Consider the following 27,743-nt stretch of genomic DNA (forward strand, 5'->3'; position numbering starts at 1 on the left):
TGGGGCTTGGAGAAATCCTAGAGCTCATAGACCCCACACCATAGAAATTAAAAAAAAATGACTTGATGAAAATGAGTGCTTCCAAAACAGTGTCAGACAATGAAGAAGAAGACATAGAAATAGGGCCAGAAAAAGACAGTGTGGTGATTCCTCAAGGATCTAGAACTAGAGATACTCTTTGACCCAGTAATCCCATTACTGGGTACATATCCAAAGGATTATAAACCATTCTATTATAAAAGCACATGCACACATATGTTTATTGTGGTACTTTTCACAATAGCAAAGACTTGGAACCAACCCAAATGCCCAACAATGATAGACTGGATAAAGTAAATATGACACATATATACCATGGAATACTATGCAGCCATAAAAAAGGATGAGTTCAAGTCCTTTGCAGGGACATGGATCAAGCTGGAAACCATCATTCTCAGCAAACTAACACAAGAACAGAAAACCAAACACCACATGTTGTCACTCATAAGTGGGTGTTGAACAATGAGAACACATGGACACAGGGAGGGGAGCATCACATACCAGGGCCTGTCTGGGGGTGGGGGAATAGGGGAGGGATAGCAGGAGGTGGGGAGACAGGGAAGGGATAGCATTAGGAGAAATACCTAATGTAGATGACAGGGTGATGGATGCAGCAATGGCACTTGTATACCTGTGTAACAAACCTGCATGTTCTGCACATGTACCCCAGAACTTAAATTAGAATTAAAAAAAAAGAAATTGACATTAGGCAATCTGGCAGAAAGGTTCCTATGATTCAAGATTGCTTTTCACTTTTTTTATGACATTGCCCCTTCTATGATATGGCCACTGAAAGTAAAGCAAAGAATGGAAGAATTAGGACTGTATAGAAGCACTTCTAGAGAAATGAAAAAGTGAAAAAGAAAGAAATTATGATATGTTTCTGTAAATGTACACTGAGTGTGCCAGCATCTCCTGCCTTCCCTTCTACGTCTTCCATGTTTCTACTTCTGCCCCTCCTGAGACAGCAAGACCAACCCTTCCTCTTCTTCCTCCCAGACAACCTACTCAACGTGAGCATGCAGACCTTTATGTTGTAGACCTTTATGATGATCCACTTCCATTTAATGAAGAGTTAATACATTTTTTCTTCCTTATGATTCTTCACCAACATTTTTCTCTAGCTTACTTTATTATAAGAACAGAGTATATAATACATGTAATTAATCTACAAAATCTGCTGTTTTTTTGACTGTGTTAATTGACAGTTTATGTTCAGTTTCTGGAGAGTCAACAGTTTGAAGAAAAACTGAATTCTATTCTCTACACAGCTGCATTCTGTAAAAGCATGACCACACAGCAATAAACATCATTATAACGTGAGACTTTTGCTCATCATTTTAAAGTTTGAATTAATAATTTTAACAGTGTGTCCTTAGGCATTTGTGGTTAATTTGTCTACCCTGCTAGTCTACAACATAATATACAATTACAAAGAAGCAGTGGGAGAAAAAAAAATAGTTGTAATCCCAACAGAGGTGTTAACAGAGGTTCCAATTTTACTGAAAAGAAGTAGAGATCCCACTGAGGCTGGCAAACAAAGAGAAATCTTCTTTAGCTAGTAAGATTTGCTAAATCTTACTTTTATCCTTTGTGCTATGTCAGATCATGTTGTTTTTCTGCTCAGAATCCTCCAATGACTTCCATCTCAGTAAAGGTAAGGGCCAAAACAAGCTATTATACACCTGAATGCCTTACTCCTTTGACTTCAGCTTCTCCAACATTTTTGCTCACTCCACTTCATCAATGTGGTCCTCTTTACTCTTGACAAGAGGCAAGCTTAGAGCTGTTACATTTCCTTTCCCTCTGGTTGAAATTCTCTTCCCCAAGATATCCATATTTTCACTTCATTGTTTCCTGATCTTTGTTCGACTGGCACCATCTCAGTGAACTTTTCCCTGATGATACTACATAAAATTATGTTTCCTCACCTCCTCTTATCTGCTTATTTTTGTTTCTTAACACTTATCCCCTTCTAATATGCTTCATAATTTACTTATTAATTTTGCTTGCATTCCGTCTCCCCCAAGTATGTAAAGTCCATGAGGACAAAGGTTTTTGCTTATTTGTTTACTGCTATTTCCACAGTGCCAATAGCAATGCCAGACACACAGTAGGTGCTCACAAATACATGTTATATGAATGAATGAATGATGGATGGTAAAATAAGGAAAGCCTCTCTGTTCTGCTAATAATGTATGAATTTTCAAGCTTGCTCACTGTCAAATATATGCAATAATTTTAGGGAAAGGACCTTTCCATAAGCCACCCTCTTTTGTTTTTGATGGAAGCTTTCTTTAACCTTCCCAATAGGTAACATTGTGCCATCTTCAAACATGTTGTTTGCGTTTTTCCATTGAGGAACAAACTAGAATGTTTAGGGAAAGATAACTTCATCAGCAAAAGTGTATCTGAAACTCAAGAACGTAAATAGCATTTCAATGCTCTTTAATAGGGCAGAACATTACAGGAAGCTAAATGTCAAAGAATGTAAATTTTTCCTTTCCTGTCATATAATATAACCCTAACAATATTCTGTGTTATATGTTCAAAAATGGAAGATTATTCATATTCCAAGTGGAACTTCCAGGAAAGTATGCATATAATGAGGAGTGGGTAGATAAGATAGGAGGTGTCCTAAAAATAATAGACACACATGAGATCTGATACAAGATGAATGACTTATTCTTATAAATTTCAGTGTACAATTTATGTGAAATATTAACTTAGCAGTATATCATCAGCTGAAAGGGACTGGAAAGTACAGTAAATAATTTGAAACCACTTTTAACAAAAGCAAACATTTTAATCACTAGACTGCTAAACAATCTCTTAGCATAAAATAATAGGTATCACTGTCAACATGGAAAATGTCAGTGTGTCTTTTAAAAAATAATTTCTCCATCATCTCCTGGATTTTTACAGAAAGATCCTACTAATCCACCCTTGAAAAGTCACTTCATTCACTATCAGTCACATATGCTAAACAAGATTGCAAAATAATTGTGAGAGAAAAGTGACTACAATCTGCACAATATGAAATGAGTAGATTTAAATGGCTATTAAAGTCTATAAATGACCTAATTTGCATTAAAATTAATGATAAAACTTTATTATACTCCATACAATTCAAACCTGTCGTATTTTTCCAAAGGCAGCTAACACTCAGCCTAGTGAGTGAGATCACATGGATCGAACTGCAGTCTTGAGTATCACCCATGTTCCATTTTCTTGAGGCTGAAGGAATTACCTCTGCTCACTACTTTGACAAACTATTACAATGTGATGTTTTCTAAAAAAAAAAAAATATTTCAAGGAGAAGCCTCTTTTAAACTTAATCATTTATTGGTTTTGGTTATGGGTTTTAATAGATTGACCAGTAGGATTTATAATAGTAAATTAATTTTCTTAAAATGTGAAAAAAGAGATTTTTATTTAAAAATCATGTAGAGAATTCTTTGTACTATGATCTCGTTTATAATACATGATTCTTTCCTGAGTTTCCAAAGCAGAAATTTGAACATGGGACTATTTAACCTACTTTGCTGTCTACCAAAATTTCACTCTCCTTCTGATTGCACTGAGCACAATTTGACAAAGCTAAGCTATATAGTCAGGATATCTGGGCTGGAGCAGTTTCTGAGAGGGTATTTTGAGAAAGATATATTAATAATAATATTGTAAATACACATTTGGACATGCACTATCCCAGGAGGATTATTGATTACTTATTTATTCATTCAACAAACATTTGTTGAGATATCTCAAAATACAGCTATGCCTTTAAGAAGCATAATATATGATTGGAGGGCAACATGCGGCATAAATAATTCATAGTCATTAAATATTATTCTAAGTGCATTTATAGTGATATATACAAGTGCAATTATTAGGTATAGTGATGCCATAAATAAGGACTGCTAAACTGTGCTTTTTTTGATTAGAGGAATTTTCACTGTGGAGGAACCATTTGTTCTGGATACTGAAAGAGTGTTGCACAATCATTATATGAAGCTACAATAAATTTATAGTTTCCAAGTTGTGATGGGTGTTAATTATTAACCAGTAATTCTTAGTCACCAGGAAGACAGAGAAGCTCTCAGATTCCTTTACGTTGCTCTTCAATGTCTACTCCAGACATACATTTTTTCTCCTCAAATCTCCTAACATTCCACTTTCTTCATCGGTGTTAGCAGGCTTAACCTCTCACTTCACTGAGAAAATGGAAGCCGTAAGGCAAGAATTACTACAACGTTTTTTTCCCTACTATGTATCTTCATGTCCATATATCCTTTACTTCCTTACTCATATGTCAATGGAAGCGGGTTCCCTTCTTCTCCACATGGCAAATTTCTCCCCTTCTGTTTCTTCTGTCTCCTAAGAAACTTACTCCTTCAGATATCATCTCTGTATCTTTTGTCAATAACATAAATCTCTCTAGTCATCATGCCATTTTCTTTTTTAAATGCCCACGTGCATTTTATTAATAAAAATGAACAGTGCCATGTTAAACAAGTCAAACAATTAAAGTCTCTTTATATTTCATAAAATATTACAGAAAACTTATTTGTGTTTCAATACAAAGACTATCATTTTAGAACAGGCAACTAATAGCAACTGTGCAGTTAATGGGTTTTGTGAATTAATTTTAAAAGAGACTACTGCCTGTCCTTAAATTTCTTTTTCTTTTTATAATAAAAGAACTATTAAAATGATTGACAAATTTTGAGTTAAAAGTTGTTAAAACATTCTCTATATTTAATTTCAACTTTATAATAGATACGGAAAGATGCTTATGGAGCAAATACATTTGTTTCAATACATGTCTTTAAATGATAGACTTATAAGTATGTGAACAACTAAATAATAAAAGGTTCCCAAACACTGCCTGTAAGAAATCAGGCAAATTTTACCATAAGCTATAAACCATTCCAAGCCTTCCAGACAGTCTCCATATCCACACCAGTGTGGCAATGAGATTTAATCAAACCAAAGGAAAACAAACAAAAGCACTTTGCAATTTGTTGCTGCAAAATAGGGAAAGAAAAGAGTGTATAAACTTGATAGAATCACAACAGTCAATATAATTTAAGGGAAAATAACATCAATAAGATTGATGATGTTTATTATTGAGAAAGTTGAATTCTGTTGTTTGCTTGGGGCTCTGGACACCATACCACTGAACGAATGGAAAACTCCATAGAGTCTGGCTATCCTCCAGCGGGGGTTTCATCCATACTCACGGCAAATAAACAACATCAGGTGCTCACCAACCATAACAGGTGGGTGTTTTATTTTCATGGATGTGGATGAAATACAATTTCTTCAGCAAACTCAGCAAAAACTGTTCAGGGGCAAAAATGAACTGTGCACTTAAAGAAAGATAGAAAATGAAAACACAAAATCTTAAAAAGTAAACAAACACTCTGCATCAGCACAATGATATTAAAATACACATCCACAGCACATCCTAATCCTACTGGAAACAATCCTTGCTTATAGAGGTGCATATCTAAATTCAATACCTTACCAGTATCTTCTTGGGAGTAGGCCAAAAGGAAACAGAAAACCCACAGTAAAAAAAAAAAAAGGAAAAAAGTTTCTAAGTTTCTTGTTCCTAAAAATTTTCCTGAAGCTGAATTTGAAGTGGGGAGGACATCAATCGTCCTCGTCATGCTCATTGAAGTCATCGTCACCTTCGACGTCTTCCCCAACGTAGGACACCGGGGTCTCCACCCTGGAGCCGCTGTACTGAGACCCTTTGGAGCTTGTGGCCAGCATCCCATCTGCACCATTGGTTAGGCCACTGGCGGAGAACCTCGTGCCATTAGACGTGGAACCTGCCGTAGTGACGAACACGCCTCCAACAGTTCCCTGAGTCATTTCTGTCACGTAGGGCTCCAGAGCCTTGGGACCAGACTTCTGTTCATTTTAAGACCTTCAGCAGAGCAGCTCCCAGACTCCAGCCCACACACCATGCCCATCCACTTCAGCACGTCTATGTCATCGTGGATTTCGAATGTGTTGTCAAAATTAAACAGATACTCAAATTTGTCGTTGTAGATGCTACAGTCAATGACAGTCTACTTCCTGGTGTTGACGATTATGAAGGGCAGTTGGATGTTTGAGCTGGGCGGCAGCGGCCAGCTGGCCTACTCCTCAGCGTGTCGATTTCTCTGCACCAGGTTCTTGAAGACAATTTGCTATAGAATAAGTTCTTGAAGTCGAGACTGTTTCTGTTTTATACTTTCAAGTCTCCTCTGTCTTTCCACCTCTAAGTTCTGACATTCCTGAGCCGAGGTGGTGGGCAGACCAATCAATCTGGTCTCCTTCTTGGAGATGATGTTCATGGCCATCGGCATGTTTAAGTTATCGTAGACACGCCGTCTTATGTTCTCCTGGTCATAAGTTGACTCGTTTGGTAAGATGTGGTTGTCGGCAGTGCTGAACTCCGCGACCAGCTCGTCCACCACTTCGTTGTAGGAAATGGTGCCTTTCCTCTGCACCTTCTCGTAGACCTTCATGGAGAAATGCTGAAGGCCCTTGCCTTTCTTCTCTCCTTTCCTGCTGTGCTTCCCGGCAGACCAAGATGAGGAGTCCGAAGGCTGGTTCTGAGAGACAAAGCTAGTACTGGGGGTGTGTGGGCTTCCTACCACGAGGGTGTTTGATGCTGCCGGTCTCTGAAGAGTACCAACTACCACATGCTGAGCAATGTTGACATTGGACTGTTCAAAGGTTTTTGACAAGAGGTGCTTCCCGAGCGGGTTGGTTGTGGAGGGGTGAACGGCCTCGAGGGACACCACGCCTTTTCCCAGACTAAGGTTCTGGTCTATGAAGACCTTGAGTTCTCCGTTGGCTTCGATTAGACCTGCATCTTTTGCCATGTTACCAGATCCAGGAAATCAATGCTATAAATGTTCACCTTCCCGGAGAAGAAAAATGATTTTTCTTCCTTCCCAAAGGCACCCTCCATCCTCGGAGTGGAGCTGCCCAAACCAACTCCCACACTTAGAATTTTAAGTCGCCTCGCCAGAAGGAAATGCCCCTTGGCTGCCCAGTCCGGCCGCCCCCATAATGCCATTTTCTTTATAGCTAAGAGTCATTATAAGAGTAGTCTATATTTATTTACTGCTTCTGCTTATTTACTGCCCATTGTCCCCAAATTACAACCATCTGGCTTCTCAACAACCCCTCCCATTCCCTTGAAATGGAAGACCCTGTCTTCCCAAATTTATCAACGGAATCAGTATTTCCAAAGGTACCGGGCACTTTGCTTTTCTTATCTTACCTCATCTCTCTTTGATAATTTGGACTGTGTCCCACTGTCTTTGTGAGACTGTCCTTCCTCAACTTCTATGATACACTTTCCTCCTTGTTTTCCCCTATCATTCTGGCTATTTCATTTTACTCCCTTTATAGGTTCTTTTTCAGTGTGAATAATCCTAAAATGTTTATGATATTCAGGAACCTATTCTTACCACCTGCTTTTTTGTCTCCATAGGCTCTTTCTGGATAACATCAGGCATGTTCACATCTATAGTTTTATGCCTGCAACTCCAACGTTTCTATCTATTGTCATAAACTCACCACAGAATTCCAAACCAAGCATGTTCAGCTTGCAACTGGACATCTCCATTGGGATGTTCCTTGGCAACTTTAAATAAAAAGTCCTTCCTCCAGTCTTTTCTTTCTTCATCCCAGTTTTCAGCCCTTCCTAAGCATTATTCAGTATCCACTAAAGCTTAGGCTTAAAAAAGAATGCCATGGAGTTACTATTGTATGCATACAAGTTCCCAAAAGACAAAAAATAGCAAGCTAGTATATAAAATACAAGAAATAAAAATGACCTTTAAAAAAATTTCTATAAACAAATGTACAAGCAAAAAACAAATAGCCCCATTAAAAAGTGGGCAAAGGACATGAACACTTTTCAAAAGATGACATACTGGGCCCAAAAGCATATGAAAAAAATGCTTAACATCACTAATGATTAGAGAAATGCAAATCAAAACCACAATGAGATACCATCTCACACCAACCAGAATGGCTATTACTAAGAATTCAAAAATAACTGACCTCAAGTGAACCTCACATCTTGGCCTGCAAAAGCACTAGGATTACAGGTGTGGGCTACCACAGTCAACCCCTAAATTATAATTATTATAACAATGTCAATATGCCCTATAATATTTTCTTTTTTTTTTCTTAACTTTTATTTTAGGTTCAGGATGCATGTGGGGGTTTGTTTCATATGTAAACTGTACACCATGGAGGTTTAGTGTACAGATTATTTTGTCCCCCAGGTAATAAGCATAGGATCAGATAAATATTTTCTCTAATTATCTCCCTCCTCCCATAATCCATCCTCAATTAGACCCCAGGTGAGGTGCAAGCAAGATGCTACTGAGGTTGCAGTGAAAAGCAAACACTTACACACTACAAGTGGGAGTGTAAATTAGTTCAGCCACTGTGGAAACCAGTGTGGTGATTTTTCAAAGAACTTAAAACAGAATCGCCATTTGACCCAGCAATCCCATTATTGGCTATATACCCAAAGGAATATAAATCATTCTACCTTAATGACACATGCACGCATATGTTCATTGCAGCACTGTTTATGATAGCAAAGACATGGAATTGACTTAATGCCTATCAATGGAAGACTAGATAAAGTAAATGTAGTATATATACATCATGAAATACTATGCAGCCATATAAAGGAATGAGATCATGTCCTTTGCAGCAACATGAATAGAGCTGGTGACCATTATTTTAAGGAAACTATTATTTTAATGCAGCTACAGAAAACCAAATACCACATGTTCTCATTTATAATTGGGAGCTAAACAGTGAGAACACATAGACACAAAGAGGGGAACAACAGAAACCAGGACCTACATGAGTGTATAGAGTGAGAGGAAGGAGAGGATCAGAAAAAAAACACCCATGTGGTGGTTATCTGGATGACAAAATAATCTGTGCAACAAACCCTCACGACATGCAGTTTGCCTATGTAACAAATCTGCACATGCACCATTGAACATAAAATAAAAGTTAAAAAAGAAAACATTCTGGGATATATTGGCACTGTTCTAATAATTATAATTTGGGGGCTGGATGCAGCAACCCACACCTGTAATCCCAGTGTTTTGCGAGTCCGAGGTGGAAGGGTCACTTGATGTTAGGAGTTCAAGATCAATCTGAGCAACATAGCGAGACGCTGTCTTTGAAAAAATGTTTTTTAAAAATTAGCCAGGCATGGTGGCTTGAGCCCAGAAGCTTGAAATAACAAGGAACTATTATTGTACCACTGCACTCCAGCCTGGATGAGAAAGAACATGTCTCTTAAAAACGTTATAATTTGGAGATAACACGCAAATATAATTAGAATTAATCAAGCATGTTAGAGTCTTCAAAATATCTTAGTTTAATGGGCTAAACTCACGTTCACCTTAGAAAGCTAGAAGAAAAAGTTCAGCATTACACTGGCAATTTAATATTTCATTTGTGTTAATCTGAGAGCATGTTATTGTTTACATTTAAAATACATTTAAATACATTTATAAGAATATCACTAATTGTCATAAGCAAAACAAAAAATGGTTTATTATCATTCACTAAGCCATCTTCCCTAGTGTTTTCTCAAAGCAAGGGGAGTGGTTGAGTGTATTACCATTTTAAGCCAAACACATGCTTTGGCGTGCATCATTTGAATAACTGAAATAAAAGTGGAATTTATACCTGGAAGATGAGTGTTTTCCTCTCAATTTGTTTGATTGTGAAGATCTGATCAGGCTGGTAAAGGGAGCCTAGCTTAGTATGTTCTGATTTCATTTTATTCTTTCTTATTTATTTATTTATTTTTATCTCATTTTCTAAAACTATCTTCAACATTTTTGTCCTCACTTTCTACTAATAAAATGTGTTTTCTCAGGCTCTCTGTAACCAGCATCATATTTGGAGGGGTATAAAAAATAGAAAAACTGTCTTTTAATATGCTTGATAAAATAACTGGCTTGCTTGTGGGTTTTATGTTAGTTTATTTTCATTGAATTAATTTATATGCTCACTGAAATTTTTGAATTATCTAATTACTTCAACAGACACTTCCCAGACCTAGAGAAAGGTATTGATACCCAAGTACAAAGAGGTTACAGAATACCAAGCAGGTTTAACACAGGAAGACTACCTCAAGACTACCTCAAGACATTTAATAATCAAACTTCCAAAAGTCAAAGATAAAGAAAGGTTTCTAAAAGCAGCAAGAGAAAAGAAATAAATAATATACAATGGAGCTCCATTATGTCTGGTAGCAGACATTCTGGATATTCTATAGGCCAGGAGAGATTGGCATGACATATTTAAACTGCTGAAGCAATAAAAAACAAACGAATAAACAAACATTGAAAACATGAAAGAGAAAAAGACTTTCCTCACAAAGAAAACTTGAGGAATTTTATAAACACCAGACCTGACCTACAGGAAATGCTAAAGAGACTTTTTCAATCTGAAAGATAAGTACATTAATCAGAAATAAGAAATCATCTGAAGGTATAAAACTCATTGGAAATAGTAAGTACATAGAAAATCACAAAATATTGTAACACTAATTGTGATGTGTAATCTGTTCATATCTCAAGTAGAAAGACTAATTGAATAGCCAATCAAAAATAATACTACAACTTTTCAAGATATAGACAGTACAGTAAGATACAAATGGAAGAAACAAAAACTTACAAATGGGGGGTAGGTTACATTAAAGAGTAAGGTTTTTATAAGATTATATTTTGCTTGTTTGTTAGGATGTTTATGCAATCAGAGTTGAATTGTCATCAGTTTAAAATAATGGATTATAAGACATTATTTACAAGACTCATGGTAACCACAAATCAAAAAAAATAATGAATACCCAAAAAATGAAAAGCAAGAAATTGAGTCATCATACCACAAAAGAATAATTACCTTCACTAATAGGAAGACAGAAAGGAAGAAAAAAGGAAGAGAAGGTGACAAAATTATCAGCAAACAAATAAACAAATGGCAGGAATAAGTCCTTACTTATCAATAATATTTAATGTAAATGGACTTAACCATCCAATAAAAAGACATAAATGGATAAAAATACAAAATGCAATAATCTGTTGCCTACTAGAAACACACTTTTCCAATAAAGAAACATATAAACTGAAAAATAAAGGGATGAAAAAGATATTCAATGGCAATGGAAACCATAAAAGAGCATGTGTATCTATACCCATAACACAAACAAAAAAATAAATTTTAAGACAAAAATGTAAAAAAAAGACAAGGTCATTATATAATGATGAAGGTGTCAATATAGCAAGAGCACATCAAAATTGTAAATGTATATGCACCAAACCCTGGAACACCCAAATATATGAAGCAAATATTACAGCTAAAGAGAAAGACCCAAATAATGTAATAGCTAGATAATTCCACACCCCACTTTTAGCATTTGACAGATTTTCCAGACAGAAAATCAGTAAAGAAACATTAGACTTGGAGGCAGTGCCAAGATGGCCAAGAGGAGGCAACACTGGAATGCAGCTCCCAGCAAATGACACGCAGGGGGCTTGAGGATTTCACAATTCCAAGTGAGGTGCTGCGTTCATTTCAGGGTGTCTGGAAGGACTCTGAAAATAGCCCAGGGAAGGAGCCAAAGTAGGGCAAGAGCCACCCAGGGAGAACGAACCAAGACAGGATGGGGCGTGTCCCCACCTGGAATGTGCAGCCGGCTTGGACGGTCAGGGGGCTTCACCCCCTCGGTGCTCTAATTCGGATCCTGTGCTTGCCTCATCCCTCCTGCAACCCACAGTCCACGAGAGCCCCACCAGACTGAGGGGTGCTGTGGATTGTCGATGCAGATCTGAGCTACAGCTAACACCTGGAGCCACAAGTTGTTGGCAGGACCTGGGCAGAACTTTGGACTAACGCCAGCAGGATGGAACAATCTGTGCCACAGAAAGGCAGAGTTGAAAGCAGGGAAACAGGTCATAAGGCCTGACAGGCCCCACACCCCGCAAAACTCAAACTGAAGCCCATGTGCCAGAGAGCTTGGCAGTGAATACACCAGTTTGACCCCAACCAGGAAGATCAAGCTCAGGGAAGGAGAGACACCATTGGGAAGGTGGGGCTAATTTCACCTGCAAACAAACCCCAGGGGAAGACCAACCACCCAGCAACCTGAATGAATCCGAGGCAGTCCAGCAGCGTCTCTGCAGGCCAAAAATATATAGCTCCAACTACAACAGAAAGGACTTCCACTCAGAGATTTCTCCTGAAGTCACCAACTTCAAAGATCAAAGGGAGATAAATCCACGAAGATGGGAAAAAAACAGCACAAAAAGGATGAAATCGTCAAAGACTAGAACACATCTTCCCTTGTAAGGATCACAAGTCCTCACCATCAAAGGAACAAAACAAGACAGAAAATTAGTTTGATGACTTGACAGAAGCAGGATTTAGAAGGTGGATAGTAACAAACTTCTCTAAGTTAAAGGACCATGTTCTAACCCAATGCAAAGAAACTAAGAACCTTGAAAAAAGGTTAAACAAAATGCTAACTAGAATAACCACCTTAGAGAAGAACATAAATGACTTGATGCAGCTGAAAATCACAGCACGAGAACTTCACAAGGCATGCACAAGTTTCAACAGCCGAATCAATCAAACAGAAGAAAGGATATCAGAGATAGAAGATCAAGTCAATGAAATAAACCGAGAAGGCAAGATTAGAGAAGAAAGGGTGAAAAGAAATGAACAAAGCCTCAAAGAACTATGGGATTATGTGAAAAGACCTAATCTACACTTGTTTGGTGTACCTGAATGTGACGGGGAGAATGAATCCAAGCTGGAAAACACTCTTCAGGATATTATCCAAGAGAACTTCCCGAACCTAATAAGGCAGGCCAACATTCAAATCCAGGAAATACACAGAACACCACAAAGATATTTCTCAAGAAGAGCAATGCCAAGGCACATAATTTTCAGATTCATCAGGGTTGAAATGAAAGAAAAAATCCTAAGGGAAGCCAGAGAGAAAGGTCGAGTTACCCACAAAGGAAAGACCATCAGACTCACAGCGGATCTCTCGGCAGAAACCCTGCAAGCCAGAAGGCAGTAGGGGCCAATATTCAACATCCTTAAAGAAAATAACTTTCAACCCAGAATTTCATATCTGGCCAAACTAAGCTTCATAAGTGAAGGAGAAATATAATCCTTTATGGAAAAGCAATTGCTGAGAGATTTCATTGCTACAAGACCTGTCTTACAAGAACTCCTGAAGGAAGTACTAAACATGGAAAGGAACAACCAGTACCAGCCACTGCAAAAATGTGTCAAATGGTAAAGAACAATGATGCAATGAAGAAACCAGGTAAACTAAGGGGCAAAACAACCAGCCAGTAACAAAATGGCCGGATCAAATTCAAACATAACAATATTAATGTTGCATGTAAATGGCCTAAATGCCCCAATCAAAAGACACAGACTGGCAAACTGGATAACAAATCAAGACCCAGTGGTGTGCTATATTCAGGAGACCCATTTCATGTGCAGAGACTCACATAGACTCAAAATAAAGTGATGGAAGAAGATCTACCAAGCAAATGGAGAGCAAAAAAAAGCAGGAGTAGCAATCCTAGTCTCTGATAAAATGATGTTTAAACCAACAAAGATCAAAAGAGAAAAGAAGGTCATTACATAATGGTAAAAGGATCAATGCAACAAGAAGAGCTAACGATCCTAAATATATATGCACCCAATGCAGAAGCACCCAGATATACAGATCAAGTTCTTAATGACCTTCAAAGAGACTTAGACTCCTGCACAATAATGGTGGGAGGCTTTAACACTCCACTGACAATATTGGACAGATCAATGAGACAGAAAGTCAACAAGGATGTCCAGGACTTGAACATAGATCTGGACCAAGCCAACGTAATAGACATTTACAGAACACTCCACACCAAATACACAGAATACACATTCTTCTCAGCACCACATTACACTTACTCTAAAATTGACCACATAATTGGAAGTAAATCACTCCTCAGCAAATACAAAAGAACAGAAATCATAGCAAACCATCTTTCAGACCACAGTACAATCAAATTAGAACTCAGGATAAAGAAAATCACTCAAAACTACACAATCACATGGAAACTGAACAACTTGCTCCTGAATGACGAATGGATAAACAATGAAAGCAAGAAATAAAAATGTTCTTCAAAACCAATGAGAACAAAGACACAACATACTAGAATCTATGGGACACATTTAAGGCATTGTCTAGAGGGAAATTTATAGCAATAAATGCTCACATGAGAAACAAGAAAAGATATAAAATCGACATCTTATCATCAAAATTGAAAGAGCTAGAGGAGCAAGATTAAAAAAAAAAACCTCAAAATCAAGCAGAAGACAGGAAATAACTAAGATCAGAGCAGAACTGAAGGAGATAGAGACACAAAAAACCCTTCAAAAAATCAATAAATCCAGGAGCTGGTTTTTTGAAAAGATCAACAAAATAGGTCACTAGCTAGACGAATAAAAAAGAAAAGAGAGAAGAATCGAATAGATGCAATAAAAAAATGATAAAGGGAAGATTATCACCGATTCCTTGGAAATAGAAACTACCATCAGAGATTACTAAAAACATCTCTATGCACATAAACCAGTAAATCTGGAAGAAATGGATAAATTCCTGGACACTTGCACACTCCCAAGACTAACTCAGGAAGAAGTTGAAATCCTGAATAGACCAATAACAAAGTCTGAAGTTGAGGCAGCAATTAACAGCCTACCAACCAAAAAAAGTCCAGGTCCAGAGGGGCTCACAGCCAAATTCTCTCAGACGTACAAAGAGGAGCTGATACCATTCCTGTTGAAAGTATTACAAACAATACAAAAAAAGAGAATCCTCCCTAACTCTTTTTATGAGAACAATATGATCCTGACATCAAAACCTGGCAGAGACAAATCTAAAAAAGAAAACTACAGGCCAATATCCATGATGAACATTGATGCAAAAATCTTCAATAAAATACTGGCAAACCAAATCCAACAGCACATCAAAAGCTTATCCACCACGATCAAGTAGGCTTCATCCTGGGGATGCAAGGCTGGTTAAACATATGCAAATCTATTAAGTGTAATCCACCACATAAACAGAACCAAAGACAAAAACCACATGATTATCTCAATAGATGCAAAGAATGCATTTGACAAAATTCAACAGCCCTTTAGGCAAAAAACTCTTAATAAACTAGGTATTGATGGAATGTATCTCAAAATAATGAAAGCTATTTATGACAAACCCACAGCCAGTATCATACTAAATGGGCAAAAATTAGAAGCATTCCCTTTAAAAACTGGCACTAGACAAGGATGCCCTCTCTCACCACTCCTTTTCAGTATAGTATTGGAAGTTCTAGCCAGAGTAATTAGGCAAGAAAAAGAAATAAAATGTGTTCAATTAGGAAAAGAAGAATTGAAATTGTCCCTATTTGCAGATGACATGATTGTATATTTAGAAGACCCCATCGTCTCATCCCAAAACCTCCTTAAGCTGATAAGCAACTTCAGCAAAGTCTCAGGATACAAAATCAATGTGCAGAAATCACAAGGATTCCTTTACACCAACAACAGACAAACAGAGCCAAATCGTGAGTGAACTTTCATTTACAATTGCTACAAAGACAATAAAATACCTAGGAATACAATTAACAAAGGATGTAAAAGATATCTTCAAGGAGAACTAAAAACCACTGCTCAAGAAAATAAGAGAGGACACAAACAGATGGAAAAACATTCATGCTTATGGTGAGGAAGGATCAATATTGTGAAAATGGCCATACTGCCCAAAGTAATTTATAGATTCCATGCTATCCCCATCAAGCTACCATTGAACTTCTTCACAAAACTGGAAAAAAACACTTTAAACTTCATATGGAACCAAAATAGAGCCCACATAGTCAAGAAAATTCTAAGCAAAAAGAACAAAGCTGGAGGCATCATGCTCCCTGACTTCAAACTATACTACAAGCCTACAGTAATCAAAACAGCATGGTACTGGCACCAAAACAGAGATATAGACCAATGGAACAGAACAGAGGCCTCGGAAACAATGCCACACAACTACAAACATCTGATCTTTGACAAACTAGACAAAAACAAGCAATGGGGAAAGGATTCTCTGTTTAATAAATGGTGTTGGGAAAACTGGCTAGCCATATACAGGAAGCTGAAACTAGACCCCTTCCTTACACCTTATACAAAAATTAACTCCAGATGGATTAAAGATTTAAACACAAGACCTAACACCATAAAATCCCTAGAAGAAAACCTATGCAACACCATCCAGGATGTAGGCACAGACAAGGACTTCATGACTAAAACACCAAAAGCAATGGCAGCAAAAGGCAAAATAGATGAATGGGATCTAATTAAACTTCAGCACTTCTACACAGCAAAAGAAACAATCATTCTAGTCAACAAGCAACCAACAGAATGTGAAAATATTTTTGTAATGTACCCATCTGACAAAGGACTAATATCCAGAATCTACAAAGAACTAAAGCAGATTTACAAGAAAAAACAAAGAAACCCATTCAAAAGTGGGTGAAGGATATGAACAGACACTTTTCAAAAGAAGACATATGCAGCCAACAAACATATGAAAAAATGCTCATCATCATTGGTCATTAAAGAAATGCAAATCAAAACTACATTGAGATACCATCTCATGCTGGTTATAATGGCAATCAAAAAATCTGGAGACAACAGATGCTGGAGAAGATATGGTGAAAAAGGAACACTTTTACACTGTTGGGAGTGTAAATTATTTCAACCATTGTGGAAGACAGTGTGGCGATTCCTCAAGGATCTAGAAATAGAAATTCAATTTGACCCAGCAATCCCATTACTGGGTATATACTCAAAGGATTATAAATCCCTCTATTATAAAGACACATGCACACGTATGTTCATTGTGGCACTCTTTATGATAGCAAATACCTGGAACCAACCCAAATGCCCATCAATGATAGACTGGACAGAGAAAATGTGGCACATATACACCATGGAATACTATGCAGCCATAACAAATGACAACTTCATGTACTTTGTGGAGACATGGATGAATCTAGAAACCATCATTCTCAGCAAACTGACAGAAAAACAGAAAATCAAACACCACATGTTTTCACTCATAGGCGGGTGATGAACAATGAGAACTCTTGGGCACAGGGAAGAGAACAACACTCACTGGGCTAGGTGGGGGGGTGGGGGGAGGGGAGGGGAGGGACAGCAGTGGCCGAGGAGGATGGGGAGGGATAATACAGGGAGAAACGCCTGATGTAGGCGATGGGGTGGTTAGGGGGATGGAGACAGCACACCACCATGGCGTGTATGTACCTATGCAACAATCCTGCAGGATGCAGGATGTGCACATGTACACCAGAGCCCAAAATACAATAAAAAAAATTTTCTTAGCCAAAAAAAAAAGACAGAAACATTATACTTAATATGCTCTATAGACCAAATAGATCTAATGGATGCTTACAGAACATGTCATCCAAGCGTTGCAGAATACAAATTTTTCCTCACCATGTGGATCATTCACAAAGATAGTCCATATGTTATGTCACAAAACAAGTCTTAAAACATTCAAAAAATTGAAATAAAAGCAAGCATCTTTTCTGACAACAATTCAACAAAACTAGAAACCATTTTGGAAACTATACAAACACATGATAATTCAACAATATGCTCCTGAATACCAAGTGAGTCAAGGAAGAAATTAAGAATAAAGCAGAAAAATGTATTGAAGCAAGTGGAAACACAGCATATCAAAACTTATGTAATATAGCAAAAGCAGAACTACACTTTAAATTTATGATTTTAAGTACCCTTATCAAGAAAAAAGAAAAACTACAAATAACCTAATGATGCACCTTAAAGGACAAGACGAGCAAGAGCAAAGCAAATCCACGGTTACTAGTAGAAAGATCAGAGAAAAAATAAATGAAATTAAAACTAGAAAATAATACAAAAGATCAAAGAAAGAAAAAGGTTTTTGGTCGGGCATGATAGCTCATGCCTGAAGTCCCTGCACTTTTGGAGGCCAAGGAAGGCTGATTGCTTGAGCTCAAAAGTTTGCAACCAGCCTCAGCAACATGGTGAATACCCATCTCTACTAAAAATACAGAAATTAGCCAGGCATTGTGGCATGTGCCTGTAATCCTAGCTACTCGGGAGGCTGAGGCAGGAGAATTGCTTGAACCTGGGAGGCAGAGGTTGCAGTCAGCTGAGATTGTGCCACTTGTCTGCCTGGGTGACAGAGCAAGACTCTGTCTCAAAAAAAAAAAAAAAAGAAGGTAAATGAAATTGACAAAACTTTAGCCACAATAACTAAGAGAAAATGAGAGAAGATCTAAATAAACTCACGGTAAAAATGGAGGCATTACAACCAGTACCACAGAAATTCAAAGTTTCATTAGTGGTTATTATGAGCAACTACATACCAATAAATTGTATGATCTAGAGGAAATAGACAAATTTTTAGACACATACAACCTACCAAGTTTGGACCACAAAAAATTCAAACCTGAATAAAACATAATAAAAGCCATATATGACAGACCTACAGCCAGTATCATAATGAATGGGGGGGAAATGGAAAACCTTTCCTTTAAGAATTGGAAAAGGACAAGGTTGCTCACTATCACCACTATAATTCAACATAATACTGGATATTCTAGCTAAATGAATTAGACAAGAAAAAGATTTAAGGGCATCTAGCTTGTTAAGAAAGAAGTCAAACTATCCTTGTTTGCAGATGATATGGTCTTATATTCAGTAAAACCTAAAGACTCAACCAGAAAACTATTAGAACTGATAAACGAATTCAGTAAAGTTGTATAAAAATTCAACATACAAACTAGTAGCATTTCTATATGTCAACAGTGAACACTGAGAAAAATTATTAAAATGTAATTTCAATTATAATACACAGAAAGAAAATTAAATATCTAGGTTTTAACTTAAAGCAGTTAAAGATCTCTGTAATAAAAGCTATAAAATACTGATGGAAGAAATTGAAGAGGATGCAAAAAACTGGAAAGTTAGATTATGTTTATGGATTGGAAGACTCAATAATGTTAAAATGTCTGTACTACCCTAGGCAATCTGAAGGTTTCATGCAATCCCAATCAAAATACCTATGACATTCTTCACAGAAATAGAATCTACTGTCCTAAAATTTATATGGAACCCCAAAAGACTTACAAAAAAGTCAAAGCTATCCAGAGCACAAAAAACAAAATTGGAGGAATCACATTACCTGACTTCAAACTATAATACAGAGCTATGGTAAGCACAAGAGCATAGTACTGGCATAAAAACAGGCACATTGACTGTATTAGTCTGTTTTCACATTGCTGATAAAGACATACTTGAGACTGGGCAATTTACAAAAGGAAGAGATTTCACTGGATTTATAGTTCCATGTGGCTGGGGAATCCTCACAATCATGGCAGAAGGCAAAAAAGAGCAAGTCTCATCTTACATGGATGGCAGCAGGCAAATAGAGAATGAGAAAGATGCAAAAGTGGGACCCCTGATAAAACCATCAGATCTTGTGAGACTTATTCATTACCATGAGAACGGTATGGGGGAACTACCCCCATGATTCACTTACCTCCCACTGGGTCCCTCCCACAACATATGGCCATTGTGGGAGTACAATTCCACAGGAGATTTGGATTCGGACACAAACTGTATCACTTCACATCGGCCCCTCCCAAATCTCACATTTTCACATTTCAAAACCAATTATGCCTTTTGAACAGTCTCCCAAAGTCTTAACTCATTTCAGCATTAACTCAAAAGTCCACAGTCCAAGGGACTTTTAAGTTAATGTTGAAATGAGTTAAGAAGGCTTATAGGCAGAAGGGACTTTGCTGAGACAAGCAAAGTCCCTTCTGCCTATAAGCCTGTAAAACCAAAAGCAGGTTAGTTACTTCCTAGATACAATGTGGGTACAGACATTGGGTAAATACCACCATTCCAAATGGAAGAAATTGGCCAAAACAAAAGGGCAAAAGAGCCCATGCAAGTCCTAAATGCAGTGGGGCAGTCAAATCTAAAAGCTCTAATATGATCTCCTTCGACTCCATGTCTCACATCCAGGTCATGCTAATGCAAGAAGTAGATTCCCATGGTCTTGGGCAGCTCTTCCCCTGTGGCTTTGCAGGGCACAGCTTCCCTGCAGGCTTCTTTCATGGGCTGGTAGTGAATGTCTGCAGCTTTTCCAGGCTGTAAGTGGATCTACTATTCTAGGGTCTGGAGGATGGTGGCACTCTTCTCACAGCTCCACTAGGTGGTGCCCTATGGGGATTCTGTGTTGGGGCTCCAACCACACATTTATTTTCCACAATGCCCTAGCAGAGGTTCTCCATGAGAGGCTCACCCCTGCAGCAAACTTCTCTTTGGGCATCCAAGCATTTCCACACATCTTCTGAAATCTAGGTGGAGGTTCCCAAACCTTAATTCTTGACTTCTGTGAACCCACGGGCTCAAGCTTGGGGCTTGCACCATCTGAAGCCATGGCCCAAGCTCTATGTTGGCCCCTTTCAGCCATGCCTGGAGTAGCTGGGACACAGCTTGGGAAACCTGGACTTGGCCCACGAAACCACTTTGCCTCCTAGAACTCCAGTCTTGTGAAGGAAAACGCTGCCATGAAGACCTCTGACATATCTATCTGATATATCCCAACTGTCTTGGAGATTGTGCAAATTTCTGTAGCCAGTTTGAATTTCTCCTTCAAAAATGGGATTTTCTTTTCTACTGGATTTTCAGGCTGCAAATTTTTCAAACTTTTATGTTCTGTTTTCCTTTTAAAACTGAATGCTTTTAATAGCCCCCGAGTTACCTTTTGAATGCTTTGTTGCTTGGAAATTTCTTCCACTAGATACCCTGAATCATCTCTTTCAAGTTCAAAGTTTCACAGATCTCTAGGGCAGGGGCAAAACGTTGCCAATCTCTTTGGTAAGACATAGTAAGAGTCACTTTTGCTCCAGTTCCCAACAAGTTTCTCATCTTCATTTGAGACCACCTCAGCTTGGCCCTTATTGGCCATATCACTATTAACATTGTGGGCAAAGTCATTCAACAAGTCTGTAGGAAGTTCCAAGCATTTGCTGCAGGCAAAGAAAGGATAAGAAATATGCAAAAATGGAAACTCCTGATAAAACCATCAGATTTAGTGAGATTTATTCACTACCATGAGAAATGTATAGGGGAATCTGCCCTCACGATTCAATTATCTCCCACTAGATCCCACCCACAATACATGGGAATTATGGGAATACAATTCAAGATGAAATTTGTGTGGGGACTCAGCCAAATCATATCATTGAACAATGGAAGAGAATAAATAACACAGAAAGAAATCTACATAGCTACAGTAAACTCATTATCCACAAAGGTGCCAAGAACATACACTGGGGAAAAGACAGTCTCTTTGATAAAAAGACAGCTCAGAAAGCTGGATATTCCTATGAACACACACACACACGTAGAGCCTCTTTCTTGCCACATACAAAAATCAAATAAAAATGTATTAAAGGCTTAAATCTAAGGTGTAAAACTATAAACCGCTGTAAGAAAACTTTGTCAAACCTCTCTAGGACATTAGTCTGGGCAAAAATTTCTTGAGTAATATCCCAGAGGCATAGACAAGCAAAAATGGATAAATAGAATCACTTCAATTAAAAAAGCTTCTGCACAGCAAAGGAAGCAATCAACAAAGTAAAGAGACAGCCCATAGAATGGGAAAAAATATTTCCAAACTACACATCTGTATTAGTCTGTTTTCACACTGCTAGAAACATACTACCTGAGACTGGGTAATTTACAAACAAAAGAGGTTTAATTGACTTACAGTTCCACATGTCTTGAGAGGCCTCAGGAAACTTAAAATTATGATGGAAGGCAAAGAGGAAGCAAGGTATGTCTTACATCATGGCAGGAGAGAGAGTGCAGGGGAAATGGACACTTTTAAACCATACGATATTTGAAGAACTTCCTCACTATTACGAGAACACCATGGGGTAAAACACCCCATGATCCAATCAACCCCCACCAGGTTCCTCCCTCAACATATGAAGACTATAATTCAAGATGAGATTTGGGTGGGGACACAGAGGCAAATTATATCACCATCTGTCAAGGAATTAATAACCAGAATATATAAGGAGGTCAAGCAATTCTATGGAAAAAAAAATCTAACACTTCAATTAAAAAATAGGCAAAAGATAGAAATAGACATTTGTCAAAAGAAGACACACAAGTGTCAAACAGGCATATGAAAAGGTGCTCAACATCAATGATCATCAGAGAAATGCAAATCAAAACTACAATGAGATATTATCTCGTCCTAGTTAAAATGGCTTTTATCCAAAAGTCAGATATAAACAAGTGTCGGCGAGAATGTGGAGAAAAGGGAACTCTCAGACACTACTTTTAGGCATGTAAATTAGTATAAACTATATGGAGAACAGTTTGGAGGTTCCTCAATAAACTAAAAAATACCACTATTGTATTATCTGGCAATCCCACTGCTGGGTGCATATTCCCAAAAAGGAAAATCAGTATATCAAAGGGATATCTGTACCTTATGAAACAATTTATTTAGCCTCTTTCTTTTCTACTAAAGAGAAATTATACTGAGACCAGTTTCTGTGTTATAGGCTTATTATGCTTGGCCTGATTATTTGCATAAAATGCAGCAAGAATTGATTGGCCATATAGGCTCTTTTTAAGTTGGCTTTGCTGGAACTTTATCTAAAAATATACTACTTCAGTTAAAGCCTTGGTAAAATAACCAGTGTCTCCAATTGTTCTGTTTTAAAAGGCTCTTATTAAACTTATGCAAATAATCATATTGTAATAAAGTCACAGTCTGAAATTTGAAGAACTCAGAGAGAAAGGTAAATGTGTTACAAAAAACATACTTTACCCAGATAACTTAAAAGTAAAGATTTTCTTGATGCTTCTTTAACTAGAGCAGTGCCTTTTAAAGAAGATGTTTGTTCACCTTGGAAATGCTATTCATGAGCCAAGCAGTTCATGAGAGATATCAGACATTTTAGAACCTAGCAGCTCCTCACAGAGTTAGAATTAGTTCTAGGAAAGAGGCCCCCCGCTTATCAGTAACTCTTCCTTATATTCCCAGGTAGCAAGATTCTATGTAAACCATTTTTATTCTATGATGGATCTCTTTTGGGCACCACACAATGGAGTACTATTCAGCTATTAAAAAGTGAGATCCTGTCATTTACAAAAACATGGATGATACTTGAGGTCATTCTGCTAAGTGAAGTAACAGACACAGAAAGACAAACTTTGCATGTTCTCACTTATTTGTGGGAGCTAAAAATTAAAACAGTTGAACTCATGTAGATACAGAGTAGATGGATGGTTACCAGAGATTGGGAATGGTAGTAGGTGAGTGGGGGTAAAGAGGGAATGGTTAATGTGTGCAAAAAGTAGTTGGAAAGAGTGAATAAGAACTACTATTTGATAGCACAACAGAAAGACTAGAGTCAGTAATAATTTATTTTACATATAAAAATAAGTAAAAACATATAATTACATTGTTTGTACCACAAATGATAAGTGCTTGAGGAATGAAGATCCTATTTACTGTGATGTGATTATTATGCATTACATGCCCATATCAAAGTATCGCATATACCCTATAAATAAATTTACCTACTTTGTGCCGATAAAAATTAAAAACAATTTAAAAAGTAAAGAGTAATACACTAGCCATCCTTTATGACATAGGGGTAAGTTGTGGAGTTAAAATTTGATATTAACAAATTTACTGCCAATAACCTTTAAGTTCAAAGGCGAATATAATATGTCCCTTGTACTCAAGGAACTTGAAATCTAACAAAGAAAATAGAGACATATTTTTAAGTTTGGTACAACACAATAAAAAGGTCTAGAAGTATTAAATACTTCTAGAATTTACCTTTTAGTTCTCTAGTTCTCTATGAATTGAGTGTTTAGATATATATTTTTTTGATATGGTAGTATTGTTTTCTTAATCTTTTATCCAATGTAAACTTCAAAAAAAGCATCTATCTACAGTCATATGCTGTACAATGATATTTCAGTGAACAAAAGACTGCATATACTATGGTGATTCCACAAGATTATGATGGAGTTGAAAAATTTCTATTGCCTTATATTTTCTATACCATACCTTTTATCATTATTTTAGAGAATACTCCTACTATTTTTAAAAAGTTATCTGTAGAACCCCATCAGTCAGGTCCTAAAGGAGTATTCCAGAAGGTATTGTTATCATAGGGGATAACAGCTTCATGCATGTTATTGCCTCTGAAAACCTTCCTCTTAGACAAGATGTGGAGGTAGAAGACAGTGATATTGATAATCTGGACCCTGCATAGGCCTAGACTAATGTTTGTGTTTGTGTTGTAATTTTATAAAAATTGTTTAAGTATTAAAAAGTTTCTCAAAATAGAGAAAAGCTTATAAGAATACTACGGAAAGAAAGAACTTTGTACACCTGTACAATGTGTTTGTGTTTTAAGCTAAATGTTATTACAATAGCTCAAAAAGTTAAAAATTAAAAAGTTTATACAGGTTAAAAGTTACTAAGTTTAAATTTTATTATTGACAAAATAAATTAAAAGATAAACTTTGTATAGTTTAAGTGTGCTTATAACGTCTACAGTAGTATACAATAATGTTCACATTTACTCATCACTCGCTGATTCACACAGAGCAGCCTCCAGTCCTGCAAGCTTCATTCATAATAAGAGCACTATACAGGTTTATCATTTTTCATCTTTTATACCATACTTTTACGGTACCTTTCTATGTTTAGATATGTTTCAATACACAAATACTGATCATAGTGTTACAACTGCCTATAATATTCGGTATAGTTATGCTGTACGAGTTGGTAGTCTAGGAGCGATAGGCTATCTAGCAGTGTTCAATCTATTGACTTTCCTGGGACAGGTTAGTAGAATTGTCTTGGGCCACACATAAAATACACTAACACTAGCGATAGCTGATAAGCTAAAAATACATCTCAAAATAATCTTGCAATGTTTTAAGAAAGTTTTCAAATTAATGTTGACCATATTCAAAGCCATCCTGGGCCACTTGTGGCCCATGGGTCATGGGCTGGACAAGCTTGGCTGCATTATCATGTAGCCTATGTGTGTAGTAGGCTATACCATCTGGGTTTATGTAAGTATACTTTATGATGTTGGCACAATGACAAAATTACCTAATGACACATTTCTAAGAATGCTTTTTCATAATTAAATGAGGCATAACTATATATATATACACATACATAATATAGCTTATATTAATTATATAGTTTATATTAATTAAAATTAATTAAACAATTATTACACATTTAATAATTACATTAGTTCTATACATATTCATTCTCCTTTAGAATTGAAGCTTAGCACATCAAAACATTTGATAGCAACAAAAAAATTATACATTACATATTTTTAAGCAATAAAAGTAAAATAAATAGCACATTATACTGGTATATATGCCACTAAGAAAATATCATTAGCTTATAAAAAATTTAAAACTAGTAATTTTCAACCTAAATTGTATTTAGGCATATGATATTCTCTGTAATTTTTAGACTAGCAAATTAATGTTTCTGGTTGGCTAATAACCCAGCCCCACCACTTCACAATCAACTAGAAATAATGTTACCCAAACTATAATTTGCTCATTAATTCTCTCACTTCAAGAGTCCAATGTTTTCTGTACCTTGGGAGCCATAAACTAAAAGACTGATATTAAAATAAAAAGATCGATTCATGTAGCAGAGAATATAACTATTTATGGCAATGAAAACCTGGAAGATTTAGAGGAATGTTTAAACTTCAAGGCAAATGCCTTGACTGAAACAGACTTTGGGATTTAGAATGGATTTTAACTTAGAACATTTTGGCTTATGGTTGTTTTTATAGCATTGAGGCTTTCTTTTCTATCCTCGTAAATTTTACCTTGGTTAAATGTTCACATTCTATGTCTGGGTTTTCATTTCTCCTTCTTACATTTCTGGCAGGCTTATGTTTCAGTTAGCTGTCTGCTTAATTATTCATCTAGAAAGGTATGTTTAATCTCATCTGTAGAAAATTTTAGTCTATAATTCATTTTCATTTAGATGTTATTCAGAAGACAGTTGATATTATTTGGCTCTGTTCCCACCCAAATCTCATCTTGAGTTGTAACTCCCACAATTCTCACCTGTCATGGGAGCAACCCAGTGGGAGGTAATTGAATCATGGGGTCAGGTTTTTCCATGCCATTCTGGTGATAGAAATTAAATCTCATGAAATCTGATTTTTTTTTTAAAAGGGAGTTTTCCTGCACAAGCTCTCCTCTTTGCCTACTGCCATCCATGTAAGACATAACTTGCTCCTCCTTACCTTCTCCCATGATTGTGAGGCCTCTCCAGCAATGTGGAGTTGTAAGTTTATTAAACCTCTTTCTTTTGTAAATTGCCCAGTCTTCAGTATGTTTTTATCAGCATCGTGAAAATGAGTTAATACAATAAATTGGTTCCAGTAGAGTGAGAAATTGCTGAAAAGATACCCAAAAAAGTGGAAGCAACTTTGGAACAGGGTAACAGACAGAGGTTAGAATAGTTTGGAGGGCTCACAAGAAGACAGGAAAATGTGGAAAAGTTTGGAACTTGGCTTTGACCAAAATGCTGATAGTGATATGGACGATGAAATCCAGGGTGAGTGGTCGCCGATGGAGATGAAGAACTTGTTGGGAACTGGAGCAAAGGTGACTCTTGATATGTTTTAGCAAAGAGACAGGCAGAATTTTGCCCCTGCCCTAGAGACTTATGGAACTTTGAACTTAAAAGAGATGATTTAGGATATCTGGTAGAAGAAATTTCTAAGCAGCAAAGCATTAAAGAGGTGATTTGGGTGCTGTCAAAACCATTCAGTTTTAAAAGGGAAACAGCATAAAAGTCCAAAATATTTGCAGCCTAACAATGTGATAGAAAAGAAATCCCCTTTTCTGAGGAGAAATTCAAACCCACTGAAAAAATTTGCATAAGTAACAAAGAGCCGAATTTTAATCCCCAAGACAATGGGGAAAATGTCTCCAAGGTATGTCAGAGGTCTTCATGACTACCCCCTTACCCCCATCACAGGCCCAGAGGCCTAGAAAGAAAATGTGGTTTTGTGGGTTGGGCCCAGTGTCCCTGTGCTGTGTGCAGCCTAGGGACTTGGTGCCCTGTGTCCCAGCCACTCCAGCCATGACTAAAAGGAGCCAAAGTACATCTCAGGCCATGGCTTCAGAGGGTGCAAGCCCCAAGCCTTGGAAACTTCCACATGGTGTTGAGTCTGTGAGGGCCCAGAAGTCAAGAATTGAGGTTTGGGAACCTCTGCCTAGAATTCAGAGGAGGTATGGAAATGCCTGGACATCCAAAAAGAAGTTTCCTGCAGAAGCAGGTCCCTCATGTAGAATCTTTGCTAAGGCAGTGCTGAAGGAAAATATGGGGTGGGAACCCCCACACAGAGTCCCCATTGGGGCACTGCCTAGTAGAGCTGTGAGAAGAGGAACACCATCCTCCAGACCCTAGA

General features: G+C 37.2%; 1 pseudogene; it reads right to left on the reverse strand.

Annotated features, from left to right (window-relative positions):
• Positions 1 to 5,697: 5,697 nt before the first annotated feature.
• On the reverse strand, positions 5,698 to 6,923 carry LOC105725725 (transcription factor Dp-1-like; annotated as a pseudogene).
• Positions 6,924 to 27,743: the final 20,820 nt, after the last annotated feature.

This window comes from Aotus nancymaae, unplaced genomic scaffold (assembly GCF_030222135.1).
Source record: "Aotus nancymaae isolate 86718 unplaced genomic scaffold, 86718_ANA_hifiasm-v0.15.2.pri h1tg000004l, whole genome shotgun sequence".
NCBI lineage: Eukaryota > Metazoa > Chordata > Mammalia > Primates > Aotidae > Aotus > Aotus nancymaae.